Here is a 14719-nt window from a genome sequence, read left to right on the forward strand (position 1 = left end):
ATTCTACATGGGTAGTTTTCATACTGTTTTTATTTTTGCAATTTTTCTTTTCTTTTTCTTTCTTTTTTTTTTTTTTTTTTTTTTTTTTTTTGTGGTACGTGGGTCTCTCACTGTTGTGGCCTCTCCTGTCGCGGAGCACAGGCTCCGGATACGCAGGCTCAGCGGCCATGGCTCACGGGCCCAGCTGCTCCGCGGCATGTGGGATCTTCCCAGACTGGGGCACAAACCCGTGTCCCCTGCATCGGCAGGCGGACTCTCAACCACTGAGCCACCAGGGAAGCCCTGCAATTTTTCTTTATATTCAAAATTCTTTTCAAATAAAAGTAAAATAATGTTTTTGATGTGGTTGTGTGGAGAAAGCTAATGAGGATCTTGGCTCTTATTCAGGGTTCATGAGGAAGTGGAGTAGAGCTGACAGGAACCTCCGAGGGAGGGGACTACAGACAAATTTCCAGTTTGTCACATCTGCCCCAGGTCACATCTCCCTTTCTTATATAAACAACATGCAAAGTGATGAGTCCATATTTTCCAGTTCTGCACTCTGAGTCACACTATAAATGTCAGAAATAATCCCACACTTAATAAATCAAATCTACTCCAGCACTTATTTGTATCCTTTTGTTCTCACAAATCCCTTATGCTCAGAAATAGTTTACGGGAAGAGCGACCATAAAACAACTGACTGTTTGTTCTTGACATAAATGTAGTGTGTGACTAAATAGGCCTCTCATCAGCTGGGGAGAGTGTGGCCTTGGAGGAAGCTGGAGGTGAGGTATCAAATGCCATGATTCTCAGAATGAGCTTCACAACATAAAGATGGGGTCTTCTTCTTGCAGTCAAGGTCATTCTTGCCAATAGAATGTTCTTCATGCCTACATGAGTATCCTCTCTTGACTTACAAAAATTTCACTCTCTCTTTCCCTTTCTCTATGTGTGTATACATATCTATATAATACATACACTGTACTTGCATGCATGGCTACATACATGCATGTGTGCATATATGTATATGCAAAGTTCCTTGATACTTTTACAGAAATGAGCCCTCTGGTTCTGCAGGGTCAGCATTTACACCTTAGGTGAAGAGGGGTTTGTAAACTACCATGCAGAGAATCTCATATCAACTGGGGTGAACTGGGGTGAACAAAGGACCCCCCATTTGAGCAAACACAAGAATTTTATTATATCTTTCTGATGATATCTTCTGTCACTCACACTCCATCAACAAATCTCATGGGTAGCTAAGGAGGATTAAACTAACGGTTACTTTATGCTCAATAATTCAAAGGCAAAATTAGACTCTCTCCATATGGAATGATTTCAGTGGTGACTGGGAAAAAGCCTGCTGTCTTCCCAAATCTCCCTCTCTCCTCTGTAGGGTTATCCCTAGAAGTTTTTATCTAACAAAAAGCTAAATTTCTCTCACCACACAACTTGAAGGAAGCAGTGTTGGTTCCCAAAGATTCAACATATAATTAAAGTAAACCTCTCTGCTTCTTCCCTTTAAGCCAGGCACATACATTTTTGTTGAGCTATGCGATGGTAGAGGAACTAGGGCTTCAGTTTAAAAAAACAGCTTTCCAAAATCCAAACCAATCCAACTTCTGAGATTAAGGATGATTTTTGACTTTACTAATAAATCCTATTTTTATCAGAGGACTTTCCTTCGAGTTTAAGTCCTAATGTAAAGTTAAGCAGCTTTACCTTAACATGATAATACCCTGGGAAGCTACTTAAATTCATGTGGCTGCTTGCTTCTACATGAAAGGGCTCAAGTCTGCCATGCGTTCAACTGATGTTAGGTGTATGCCTATGAAGTCTAACACATATATGAGTCAATGAGGAGCAAGGATGGATAAGACGGTATCTACTTACAGGACTCCCATTTTGGTGGTGGAGATACACCTGTTAACAGGTAAATGACATACAGCTTATTAGGTGATACATACAACTGGGATATAATCCAAATTAAATAGAATGTGACAGAAAAGAACATGTGTGTGTACCAAAGAAAGAGGAAATTCAAGCAGGTTTTCTGAAAACCTCCAGATGATTCTGCTAGGTGAAGAATGTGAGGAAAAGAATTCCCAGCACATGAAACAATATGTAAAAAGCCACAGGAGTGGGAAGGGCATGGGTGGCTGGCTGCAGATGGAGGAGAGCTGTGTGGCGGGTACCCGGCCTGTGCTCTGGAGTAGCTGGAGAGGGGGCTGGGAAAGTTGTGCAGAGGCAGAGTGTGAATGGCCTCAGAGCCGAAAGTTAAAAAAAAACATTTTATTTTCTGTATTTTATAATGCTTTGGCATCGTGGGACCTTGATGACATGGCAGAGACTGCCCTTCCCAGGGGTAGCTAATTCCTAGAGATAGTAAACTGCTTGCCTGTGGACATGTCTTTGATATGCAGTCAACTCATCTCAAGTTCAAACTCCCACCTGCTTCCTTTTATCAGGCTCCTGCAGCCCAGAACAGTATACCCCTTCCCTCTATCACTTCAGAGTCAGCTATTAGACCAGACAAGTAGGAACTGCCCACAGCCCAGAGCTCCCTGCATTTATTCAAACTATCCAGTTCTATGCCTGCTCAGCTGCTGACCTACCTCACCTGTTTCTCCTATGAAAACCACAATAAAGCCTTTTGCTCATGTTTTCCTCTCATTCCTTCTGCTTTCTGACCAACCCTGGTGCTACCCCATGTGGCCTTGCATTGGTGGGATGTGACCATCTTCTTAGGAACTGTAAGTGACGAATGACTTTTTCAATGGCAGTCATTTCCTGATCTGTCACCCTCATCATACCTGAAATAAAAACAAATTTCCGGGTACATTTAAAAACAGTGTCTTGAAGGTAAATGTAGTGCAACAGAAGCATTAAAGTAAACATAGCTTATGATTTCTTTCATAGGAAGATAACTAAGAACAGTTCTGAGAATCAGTTGGAGTGAAAGAAGATTCAGGCAGGATACCAGTAAGAAGTTGTTGTAATAGAAACAAGGCCATTTGCAGCAACATGGATGCAACAAGAGATTATCATACTAAGTGAAGTAAGTCAGAAAGAGAAAGACAAATACTGTAGGATATCACTTATATGTGGAATCTAAAATATGGCACAAATGAACCTATCTACAAAACAGAAACAGGCTCATAGACATAGAGAACAGACTTGTGGTTGCCAAGGGGGAGGGGTGAAGGGAGAGGGAAGGACTGGGAGTTTGGGATTAGCTGATGCAAACTATTACACTTAGAAAGGATAAATAAAAAGGTCCTAATGTATAGCACAGGGAACCTTACTCAATATCCTGTGATGAACCATATGGAAAAGAATTTTAAAAAAAGAATGTCTGTATGTGTATAACTGAGTCACTTTGCTGTACAGCAGAGATGGGCACAACATTGTAAATCAACTCTATTTCTATAAAAATTATAAAAGAAAGAAGTTGTTGTAATCATCAAAGAGAATAATGAGGGCAGAAGGAATGGCATTAGGGTTGAAAAAGCTTCTGAACAGAGTCACTGTTGCTACTATGAATTTTGCTTTCTCGTATCTTATTTTTACAGTTATTCTGTTTTCTTACTTTCCTGTTAGCTGCCTTCTCTTGTTTTTAGAGGGCATACCTCTAAGAAGATTACTATCCTCTCCAATTTGATATCTCTAAGTGGGCATGGGCTGGGATGCCCAGAGCAGGAGCAGGCTTGCTAACTTCCTGTTCTAGCAATGTTGCAGATTTCTTACTTCCTGTGAAACCACCTGGATTGATCTGCCACATGTGGTGCAGGACCTCATTAAGAGCCTACCAACAGAAGCCCAAGCATAATGATAAAAATTAGCCATGGACAAAAATAATAGCCTACCTGCTGAGTCCAAAGACATTCTAACAACAGTTCCCAGTAGAGAACAGGAGAGAAATGGGAGGTGGAAAAATTAAAAGAGGCATATAAAGTTAACAGGGAGTTAACCTTATAGAATGCAAGCCTGAAGTCTCAGCTCACATATTTCCACCTGCTGCCTGAGCTTCAATTTCCTTCACTAAGGTAAGAATTGGAAGAAGTTCATTGTGATGTCAAATGTAACTTAAGGGTACTTAGGTACTTGCAGTGTGGACTGTCTCCATTGTGAGTGATACCCTCAGGGATGTTCAAGTAGAAGGGTCCTCCTAGTGGTGGTGGGGGGTGGACTGAACCCAACTGGGAAGGAAGACATCAGAGATGGCCCACCTAAGGATCCATTTCCAGAATAAAGAGGAAAACTGCATGAGAAATAGCCAAGAAAAAGACAGAGGTATATGTCAGATCAAGCAGGTGTATAATGAAAACAATAAGCTGTGAGGTGGATGTCTGGGAGAACAGGAGAGTTAGGATAAAATGGGAAATATGCGCTGGACTGTGCCTGTGAGGAGCCAGCTTGTAAACAAAGCGTGCATCCATATGCTGATCTTTTAATAAGGATAATAATTGTTACATTTATTTTGTCTTACTATTTAGAAAGCTTGGTACCAGGTCATTTTTGTACATCATGTCTGATTCTGAAAACGATCATTATCCTCCTTCCAACAGAAGAGGATGCTAAATCACACAGGTAACTAAAGGAATGAAGGATTCAAGGCACAGTTGCTTCCTGACTTTGCCCTTGATTTCCATGAATTTTATGTGGTGCTTCTTTTTCGCTGGAGAAATTGTTGTGGCTACTGAAAGATAGTACATTGGCCTAGCATGAAGGAAACAAATGGAAAAATGGCCCCATTGTACTCCTGGAGGAATTTGCATATAGTTTTGTTGGAGAAATCAGACTTCCCACCTTAAAAAAAAAATGATGGAACAGCACAGGATTAAATACACAAAGGAGTTAGGAAAGAGTAAAATGAGATTTGAATGGAGTTGGTGGGACTGGACACAAAGCAAGCAGAACGTAAATTTGGCCATAAAGGAAAGTGAGGTCTACCTTGGAAAAAGAAGGAGGTGAATCTGCAGGCAGAGCCCTTCCATAAACAAGGTGGAAAACTTATCTTTAGGGGAAGGGGGTGCTCTTCTCTGCCCTGTGCTAAATCTGGTCTGCATACTTCTAACCATCACTCTGATCCACCTGCTCCCCTCCTGCACACAAAGGGATGTGAGGTATTTGATTGAGAGAGCTCCAGACTGTATTGGACAACTTTTTGTATCTGGCAAAGCTAACTGTGTCTTAAAAGGTAGAGGTATTCTGTTCCCTCATTCTTCACCCTTCTCCCTTCCACTTCCTTTGCTCTGCACAACTGCATGGGATAGTGGACTTGTGGTCACCTTTAGCAGGCTCACAGATCTCTCTGGCCCCAACTTCTTTCTTACTTGTGGCTGGATAAAATTTAGGACAAACCTAAGATTTAACAGTGCTGATGTGCAGGACTGGGGCCCAGGCCAGAGGCAGAGAGACAGGGCAGTAAAGGTCCTAGCCTTAAACTCTGTTCTCTAATCCCACCCTCACAGATATCTGCAGCAGGGTTTTCTGGTAGTGTCCTACCTCACCCAACCAAAATGATTGCTCTGGCCTCTGACACCGTCCTCTCACACTCCAGCCTACCACTAGCCACTAAGATCCATTGGCCAGACTAGAATGTGAACAGTAGCAGGACTTGTTGATCGCTTACCTTTACATTCACTTCCCGCTTTCATTTTCAAACAGGACACAGGCTATATACAGAGACATATCCTCCACCTTAAATCCACATGCTACCAAGGAGGAAAGCCCTGTTTCCAGCTCCAGGGAGTAAAAAATGATTGTTTAAGCTCTGGATGGACTCTATCTGTGTTTTTCAAACTGTGGTGCATAGGCCATCTGCATTAGCATTACATGGGATCCAGAAAATTTGGGGCAGAGCCTACAATCCATGTTTCAACAATCTCTTTAGGTGATTCCGATACATGCATGGTTTGAGAACCACTGATCTAAATGGATGATGTTGGCCCCGTTGTTCTCACAAGTAATTGGATCAAATCAGTGGTTTTCAACTGGGGGTGATAAACTCCCCTGACTTCCCAGGGACATCTGACAATGTCTGGACATTTTTGATCCTCATGCCTGAAATTGTTCACCTATTTCCTGAATAATATCTGTTTTTATCCCCAGGTTGACTGCTTGGCCGCATCATGTGGATCAGTGGTTCTCAGTGTGTGGTTACTGGACCAGCAATATCAGCATCACCTGGGACCTTGTCAGAAATGCAAATTTCCCAGCCCTGCGCACACCCACTGAAACTGAAACTCTGGGGTGGGGCCCAGCAGGTAGTGTTTTCACAATTCCTCTGAGAGATTCTGATCAGTTGTTGGGAACCACTTATTTTGGCTGTTCTGTGACATTCTGTTATTTGGCCTCAAAGTAACAAATCTTGATGTTTCTGCATGTTTTCGTTGTTGGAGTCAATGCCACGTTAGCTGTTAAATATTTTCCTTTTCAATTCTATTTACAATGTTGAGTTTTCTAACATGGTTGGTGATTTTAGTTGTCTTTTCATAATTATAAATGAAGAGCTGGGTGAATTCATGAAGGCAGCTGAGCCTAGTCATCTTTGGAGTGGTGTAGGTCTGTTTTCCCCAACAGCCAACCGTGAGCTGTTTATCAGGGATTGGGGCAAGTGGACAAACAGGATTCACTTCAGGGTGTGGGCCAGGAGCAGGCAGAGTGGGATTGGGTGAGGAAGGAATGTGGTCGTGAGTGTATTTCCTCCTGGGCAGGACATTCTTTCTTGGTTTCCCCTCTCTGTCCATCATGGAAGGCCACAAATATCATGACACTGTCCTGTTTCTCTCTCAGGTTCCAACCCTATCCAGCCAGGCAGCTCACTCCCCTTGTAGAAAGTGCAGACTTTTAGGCTAGAGGCAGAGGTTGCTCTCTCCCCTTGCTCAAGTATTTGTGAGGGCTGCTGTGAGGTCTGACTTGTTCTGCTCTTTCTGAGGAAGATCTTCAGTGCAATGCTTCCAAACCTTACAGATTTTCAAATCGCCTGGTTAAAATGTAGAGTCTGATTTAGGAAGTAGGGTGGGGCCCATGCTTCTGCATCTTGAACAAGCTCCCAGGTGATGTAGATGCTACTGGGTCACCTGGGAGTCCATGGACCCCACTTTCAGGCAAGGCATTTATTCAGTGCTCTGAACACTGTTCCAGGGCCTCTTCCTGTTCTTTGAATTTATTCATTCTTAGCTTCTAGCTCCTCTAGATCTGCTCTTAATAGCCGAGAATGTAGTTTTCCCTCTGTGTGTGCGTTGAGCTTGGGTTTCCTCTATTCTTGTCAACCCAATGACTTTTCCTTTCTCTTATCAACTGTTCCTATCCATTTCCAATATACTGAGTGAAGAAAACTTTCCTGTTTCCCAGTAATGTTATTAAACTAGTTTTAAAAGCATACACTTTATAGGATATGAAACAGACGCATATGCTAGATACAATTAATTCTGACTTATATATAAAAATTACATTTCAATGCTCTCCTTACTTTATGGGTTTGATAGACACTATTGCCTTGCTAGCTAAGGCATGCTGCAAGGCATGCTCTTGTCTTCTCAAGAATTGTTCTATCGATCTACCTTAATTAAGTTGCCATTTGACATCTTGGGTTAACTGTATTGGTTCTGCCATAGCCTTCAGGGCTTTGTGATATTGAGTCAGTTCTCTGGCGCTCCCAACATCCTCACCTTGGCCCCTTGAATAACTTGCCACTTCCCACAATATTAATTGAGAGAAAGGTAATCAAATATAGCCAGTCATCCTAATAGTAATCGCTGAGTACCAGCCATACTGCACAGAATCTGCATCCTGTGATATGTCCTAGTTCTATCTGTTGCTGGCCTCCAAGAAAGATCCTATCCCCAAAGGGCAGCATCGAAGTTACAGTTTGATGAAACTAGCAAAGAACGTGGATCTCTTCTTTGCACTGGAACTACTTTGATGTTTTCTTCTTGAGGATATTTATTAATGCATATATGTGAATTTTTTTTTAAAAAAGCAAAGTCTGAAGGCTGATGGTGTAAAATTAACAAGGCTCCAAGGAAGAGAGTGAAGAAAGAATTTTTAAAACTTTGTAGGCTGAGCTCTCACCAAGTAGCAAATCCCCTTGAGAAAGAACTTCATCTTCATCTTGAAGCCGTATCTAATTGCCTCTTTGGCATCTTCAGATTAAAACCAGCAGCAATTGCACCATATAGGGGCTCTTTATATAACAAGGTTAGATACTGGCTTGGCATAGCTGCATGGTTTTTCAAAGGCTAATAAGGTTGAACTTGGCATCACTTGTCACTAACTGTGGCTTCATTTTCGGCTCCTGTTTCATGTTCTGCCACATTTAATTTACTGATCTCCCGCTCCGGATGACACTGATGATGCTGAAAGTCGGCGGGGCAGGTGGGGGAGGGGGAGGGGAGGACTGTGGTTAATAAATGTGGTTCTAGCAGTCTGGTGTGTATCTGACCTTTATTTTTCAAATAACCTGTGTAAATTCAGACCAGTCAATGGAATCAGATAGATGACTGTGTTAAAGGAAACAATTAAATGAGGTGAGCAGCTAGCTAGCTGTTGGCACATGCCTGCTCAAGAAAAATAGATCTGGACTGAAAAGCAGAAGGATTGAGCCCCATCTAATTCTGGCTCTGCCACTAATTTAATACATAATCTCTTCATTTAGTCAACCTCCCCAGACATTGAATTTCATATCAACAATAAACTACAATGTCTGGTCACTAAAGGAAGCTTCTAGTGCTAACAGATTATAAGTTTGTATTAATAATAAAAAAGGAAAGGAAGATTTATAAATAGAAAGAGACCATTTATTTTTAGTTGTTGTTGGTTACTATATTTTTGTCCTATATCTTAAAATTGATCCTGGTTGATACATTGTACCTACCCAAAGCATTTCAAAACCTCCTGTATGTTTCGGGCATTTTTTTTTCTGTATCTTTGAGTTCTGTAGAGTCTAAATGCGATTTTAGCTTATTTCAATGTATTCATCTGTTTCTTTCTCATCTTGGTTAAGTTCCTGAGCAACATATGTATAAAAACTGGGAATGTGCTTCAGAATGTGAAGACTCTGTAATCTAAGATGGGGAACACAAGTAACTACTTCAGATGGTTCCTGACTTATAATGGTTTGACTTGTGATTTTTTTTGACTTGGTGACGGTGCAAAAGTGATATACATTCAGTAGAAACTGTACTTCAAATTTTGGATTTTGATCTTTTAATGGGATAGGGATATTATGATACCCTCTCATGATGCTGGGCAACAGCAATGAGCTGTAGCTTCCAGTCAGCCACGAGATCACGAGGGTAAACCACCAATACAGTTACAATCATTCTGCACCCAAACTAGCATTGTTTTTCACTTTTAGCACATTGTTCAATAAGTTACATGAGGTAGTCAACATGAATAGGCTTTGTGTTAGATGATTTTGCCCAACTGTAGGCTAGTGTGTTTTGAGCATGTTTAAGGTAGAATAGGCTAAGCTATGATGTTTAGTAGGTTAGGTGTATTAAATGCATTAAGTCTTAATGACTTAAGACATTTTCAATTTACAGTGGGGTTATTGGGACATAATCTTATCATAAGTCAAGGAGTATTTGTAACTTAAATTATTTATAATGGGGAAGTTCATATTTTCCTCCAAACTGCTATCTCCTGCAACATCAAATGCATATTCTTCTGGAAAAATTTTATAAAATTTAATTCATAAAATGTAGTTACTATTTTCTCACTTCTAACCACTCATTAACACCCAGCAACTTTTTAAATGTACCCATCACTTGACTATGACGGTCCCTACTTCTACTCCTCTGCCCTAAATTCTCTCCATGAAAATAACTCCCCAATATACATCCTGTCCAACTCACTACCATGAGTTGTCAAATATTCAATTGCCTGATGATTATTTTCAAGTGAATATTCTACAAACTTTCACATTCAATAAACTAACCATAAAATTGTTGTAAATTTATTTATAGGTTAATTAATTCCAGAAATCTTCAGTATTGATATAATTTTCTGCTTTGAGCCATGAAGCAGTAAACAGGATCAGACTTACTCTCCAGCCATAAAAAAACACAAAACTGGCAAGTGGTCCATAACTGTGATCCCAGAAAGAAAGGAAACCAGTGAGGTCAGCCAGCCCTCAGAATGCCCCAGCTTTATTTTGAAGGCATATCTTCTGGACCACAACCCAGGGAGAGAAACCTAAGCAGAACAGAAGAGCCTTGCTGAGTTGAGTGGATAGAGAGCAAAGTCCAGGAAATCTGAGTTGGATGACATTCATGGAGAAGAATACCAAAGAAAAGAGATAGAAGCAAGAAAGTCTTCAGAAATTTTCATAGGCGGTAGTCTTGAATATTTGGCCGAATACTAGTATGCCCATGCGTATGTAGAACTTCCAGAAAGTCAAAGAAAGAATACTTTATGAGGAGTTACAAAGTAAACAGTGCTTGGAGTACACATAGAGTTGGGAGATGTTTGAATTGTTTCTGTCTAGACAAGACAAACCACATTAAAGATACTGAATAATCAATAGTACTAAAAAACAAGTCACTTATTAACAGTATGGCTAAAATAACATAAACAGTAAAGGCTACACTAGATCTACGCTAACAGAGATTAAGAACAACTCTAGAATGGATCAACCTAATCCACAAATAATTTAACTCCCAGTTAAGCAAACTTCAGCACTCATTTACGTTGATGTGATTAATTCCAAATACTCAACAGTATAACAACACGATGTTCAGCACCCACTCCAAAAAAGATGCAGCAAATGGTGACCCACAACTAGGTAAAATTCAGCCACAAGAAAAATATCCATAAATGAGGGCGGGAGTGGAATTAGCAGAAGAAGAACTTAAAAATTTTATTGTAAGTATTTTAATATGTTTATAGATTTTGTAAAACTTTTTGTATTTTTTAGAAAAGTTTAAGGGTCATAGCAAAAGTGAAAGGAAGGTACAGAGATTTTATACTTCCTGCCCCTACACATGTACAGCTTCCTCCATTATCAATATCCCCCACAGAGTGGTACATTTTTTACAATTGATAAACCTATAGTGACACATCATAATTGCTCAGTCTGAGGTTTACATGATGGTCAAGTTGTGCTGTTGTACATTCTATGGGTTTGCACAAATTTATAATGTATTCATCATTATGGTATCATACAGTGTATTTCACTGCCCTGAAAATCCTCTGTTCTCCACTTACTTATGCTTCTCCTGCCCCCCATCTTTTTACTGACTCTACAGTTTTGCCTTTTGCATAATGTCCTACGGTTGAGACTATACAGTATTTAGCCTTTTCACATTGGCTGCTTTCACTTAGTAATATGCAGCTAAGATTCCTCCATGTTTTTCCATGGTTTGATAGCTCATTTCTTTTTACTATTGAATAATATTCCATTATCTGGATGTACCACAGTTTGTTTACCTATTTACCTACTGAAGGACTTCTTATTTTTAAGTTTTAGTGATTATGAACAAAGCTGCTCTAAACATTCATGTGCATTGTTTTGTGTGGACATAAGTGTTCACCTCCTTTGGGTAAATACCATGGAGATTGATTGCTTGATCAAACAGTAATAGCATGTTGTATGTTTATAAGAATTTATCCATTTCTTCTAGTTTATTGAATTTGTTGGCATATATTTATTCATAATTCTCTCTTCTGGTCCTTTGTATTTCTGTGGTATCAACTGTAATATCTCCTCTTACATTTCTGATTTTATTTATTTGAGTCTTCTCTCACTTTTTCCTTGTTAGTCTAGTTAAAGTTTTGTCAATTTTGTCTATCTTTAAAAAAAAAAAAGAAAAAACCTTAGTTATCTCCACTTATCTGTGAATATTCTAGGTTTTCTCCTGTTCTTGATTTCTAATTCAATATTTGGAAGAGGTATTTAATATAATTTCATTATTTTAAAATTTGTTAAGACTTATCTTGTGGCCTAATATATAATCTCTCAGAAAGCCTTCTGTGTGTGATTGATAAATTGTGTATTTTGTTGCTATTGGATGGATTTTCTGTATATGTGTTAGGTCCATTTGTTCTAAAATGGAGTTCACATCTAATGTTTCCTTATTGACTTTCTGTCTGGATGATATATCCATTGTTGAAAGTGGGGTATTGAAATCCTCTACTGTTTTTGTATTGCTATATTTTTTCCTCTTCAGATCTGCCTATATTAATATATTTAGGTGCTCCAATGTTGGGTGCATATACATTTACTATTGTTATTTCCCCTTGATAAATTTATCTCTTTATCATTCTATAGTATGTTTCATTGTGTCTTATTTTAGCTGATTTAAAGTCTATCTTGTCTTATATAAGTGTAACTACTCTTGTTCTCCTTCATTTTCCATTTGTATGAGATATCTTTGTCCATCTCTTAACTTTTGGTCTATGTCTGTCTGAAAGCTGAAGTGAATGTTTTATAGGCAGTATAGAGTTGGGCTTAATTTTTTTTCATTGAGCCCCTCTATGTCTTTTGATTGGGTAATTTAATCCATTTACATTTAAATGTAACGACTTAACGGTAGTCATTTTGCTTACTATTTTCTGAGTATTTCACAGATCCTTTGTTCCTTTCTTCCTCTTTTTCTGTCTTCCTTTGTGATTTGATGATTTTCTATATTGATATGCTTTCAGTTTTTTCTGTTTATCTTTTGTGCGTCTACTATGGATTTTTGCTTTGTGGTTACTGTGACATATGCATGCTAAATAAAACTTCTTGTATCTATAACAGTCTGTTTTAAGCTGATAACACCTTACCTTTGTTTGCATACAAAAGCTCAACTGTTTTACTCTCCCCTACATAAATTTTATGTTTCTGATGTGGTACTTTGCATATTTTATATTGTATATTCATTAACAAATGAATGTACCTCTAGTTATTTTTAATCTTTTGTCTTTTAATCTTTATACTAGTGCTATACGTGATTTACACACCACCATTACAATATTAGAATATTCTGATTTTGACTATATATTTACCTTTACCTGTGAGTTTTATACTTTTCATAAGATTTCTTGTTACTAGTTAGCATTCTTTCTGTTTGCCTTAAATTATTCCCTTTAGCATTTCTTATAAGGCAATTCTATTTGTGTTGAACCCCTTCAGCTTTTGTTTGCCTGGGAATGTCTTTTTCTCTCCTTCAATTCTGAAGGATAGTTTTGCCAAGTAAAGTGTTTTTTGTTGGTAGTTTTTCTTCTTTCAGCATTTTGAGTACATCATTCCACTTTCTCCTGGCCTGCAAGGTTTCTGCTGAGAACTCTGCTTATAATCTTGTATGTGATGAGGTTCTTTTCTCTTGCTGGTTTAAAGATTATCTCTTTGTTTCTGACTTTTGACAGCTTCATTATAATGTGTCTTGATGGAGTTTGCTTTAGGATGATCTTGATTGGGGACTTTGGACTTTGTGTACCTGAATGTTCATATCTTTCCTAATATTTAGGAAGTTTTCAGCCATTATTTCTCAAAATAAACTTTCTGTTCTTTCTCTCTCTTCTGGGATTCCTATAAAATGTGTATTATTTTGTTTGATGGTGTCCCAAAAGTCTTGTAGGAAAGAAAGCTTCATTCCTTTTAATTTTCTTTTTCTCTCCTTTGGTTGGATAATTTCAAGTGACTTGTTTATGAGTTCACTGATTATTTTCTGCTTGATTGAGTCTGCTGTTGAAACTCCCTATTGCATTTTTTAGTTCAGTCCCTGTATTCTTAGCTCCAAAATTTCTATTATTTTTTTCTGATTCTTCATGGAATGTCTCTTTTTGTTCTTGCATTGTTTTCCTGATTTCGTTAAACTAATAACTGTGTTTTCCTGTAGCTCTCTGAGCTTCTTTAGAGCAAATATTTTGAATTTTTTATCAGGAAATTCATGGACCTTCACTACTTTGGAGTCAGTTTTTAGAAGTGTATTGTGTTTATTTAGGAGTGTTATGTTTTTCTGATTCTTCAGGATCTCTGTTGCCTTGTCTAGGTGACTGCACATTTGAAGATACAGTCACCTCTTCCAGATTTTTTGCACTTTCTTTAGTTAGAAAAAATCTTTACCTTCAGTGGAGACATGAGGGAGAGTGCTGTGACCCTAGGTCCAGAGGTACTGGGTACCAAGTGTAGGGTGTGGTATCTTCTGGTCCAGTGGGGGTGTGGTGTCTTGTTGACTTAGGCAGTTAGAGTCCATGACTTGAACAAATGCATAATCTTTGATGACAATAGCTGTAGGGGGTCTGCAGTAGTTTCAAGGGCTGTTGAGGTCCTCATTTGCACCTCCAGGTCCAGTAGGGTGGGAGCAGGGTAGGTGGTAGTGGTGTCTGGAGACCATAGTGTACATATGCTTACCTGTGGTGATGGTTGCAGATGCCTGCATGTGGGCAGGAGCTGGCTGCAGGCCTACCAAGAGTGGCAAGGGCCTGGGTTAGTGGCAGGGCTTGGGGCTGTGGGTGCATGAGCAGCTGTGTGAGCCTAGGCTGTCAACATTCCCTTATGTGGCTGTAGGAACTAGCCACAGGCATATGCATGGCAGCAGGGTATGGTGATGGGAGTCAGGGCCAAATTGGAACTCAAGCAGCTATGGGTGCCTGTGCTGTCAGCAGGCACTTGTGCAGCTGCATGATCTGCCTGCAGGTGCAAATGTGGCATCGGGGGGTCTGTGATAAGATATGGGGCTAGCAGTGTGCAGCTTCAGAGGTTAGCTCTAAGTGTGCACAGCAGGGTAGGAGCGTGGCAAGGGCC

The sequence above is a fragment of the Neophocaena asiaeorientalis genome, unplaced genomic scaffold (genome assembly GCF_003031525.2).
Source record: "Neophocaena asiaeorientalis asiaeorientalis breed wild unplaced genomic scaffold, Neophocaena_asiaeorientalis_V1.1 scaffold98, whole genome shotgun sequence".
NCBI classification, from domain to species: domain Eukaryota; kingdom Metazoa; phylum Chordata; class Mammalia; order Artiodactyla; family Phocoenidae; genus Neophocaena; species Neophocaena asiaeorientalis.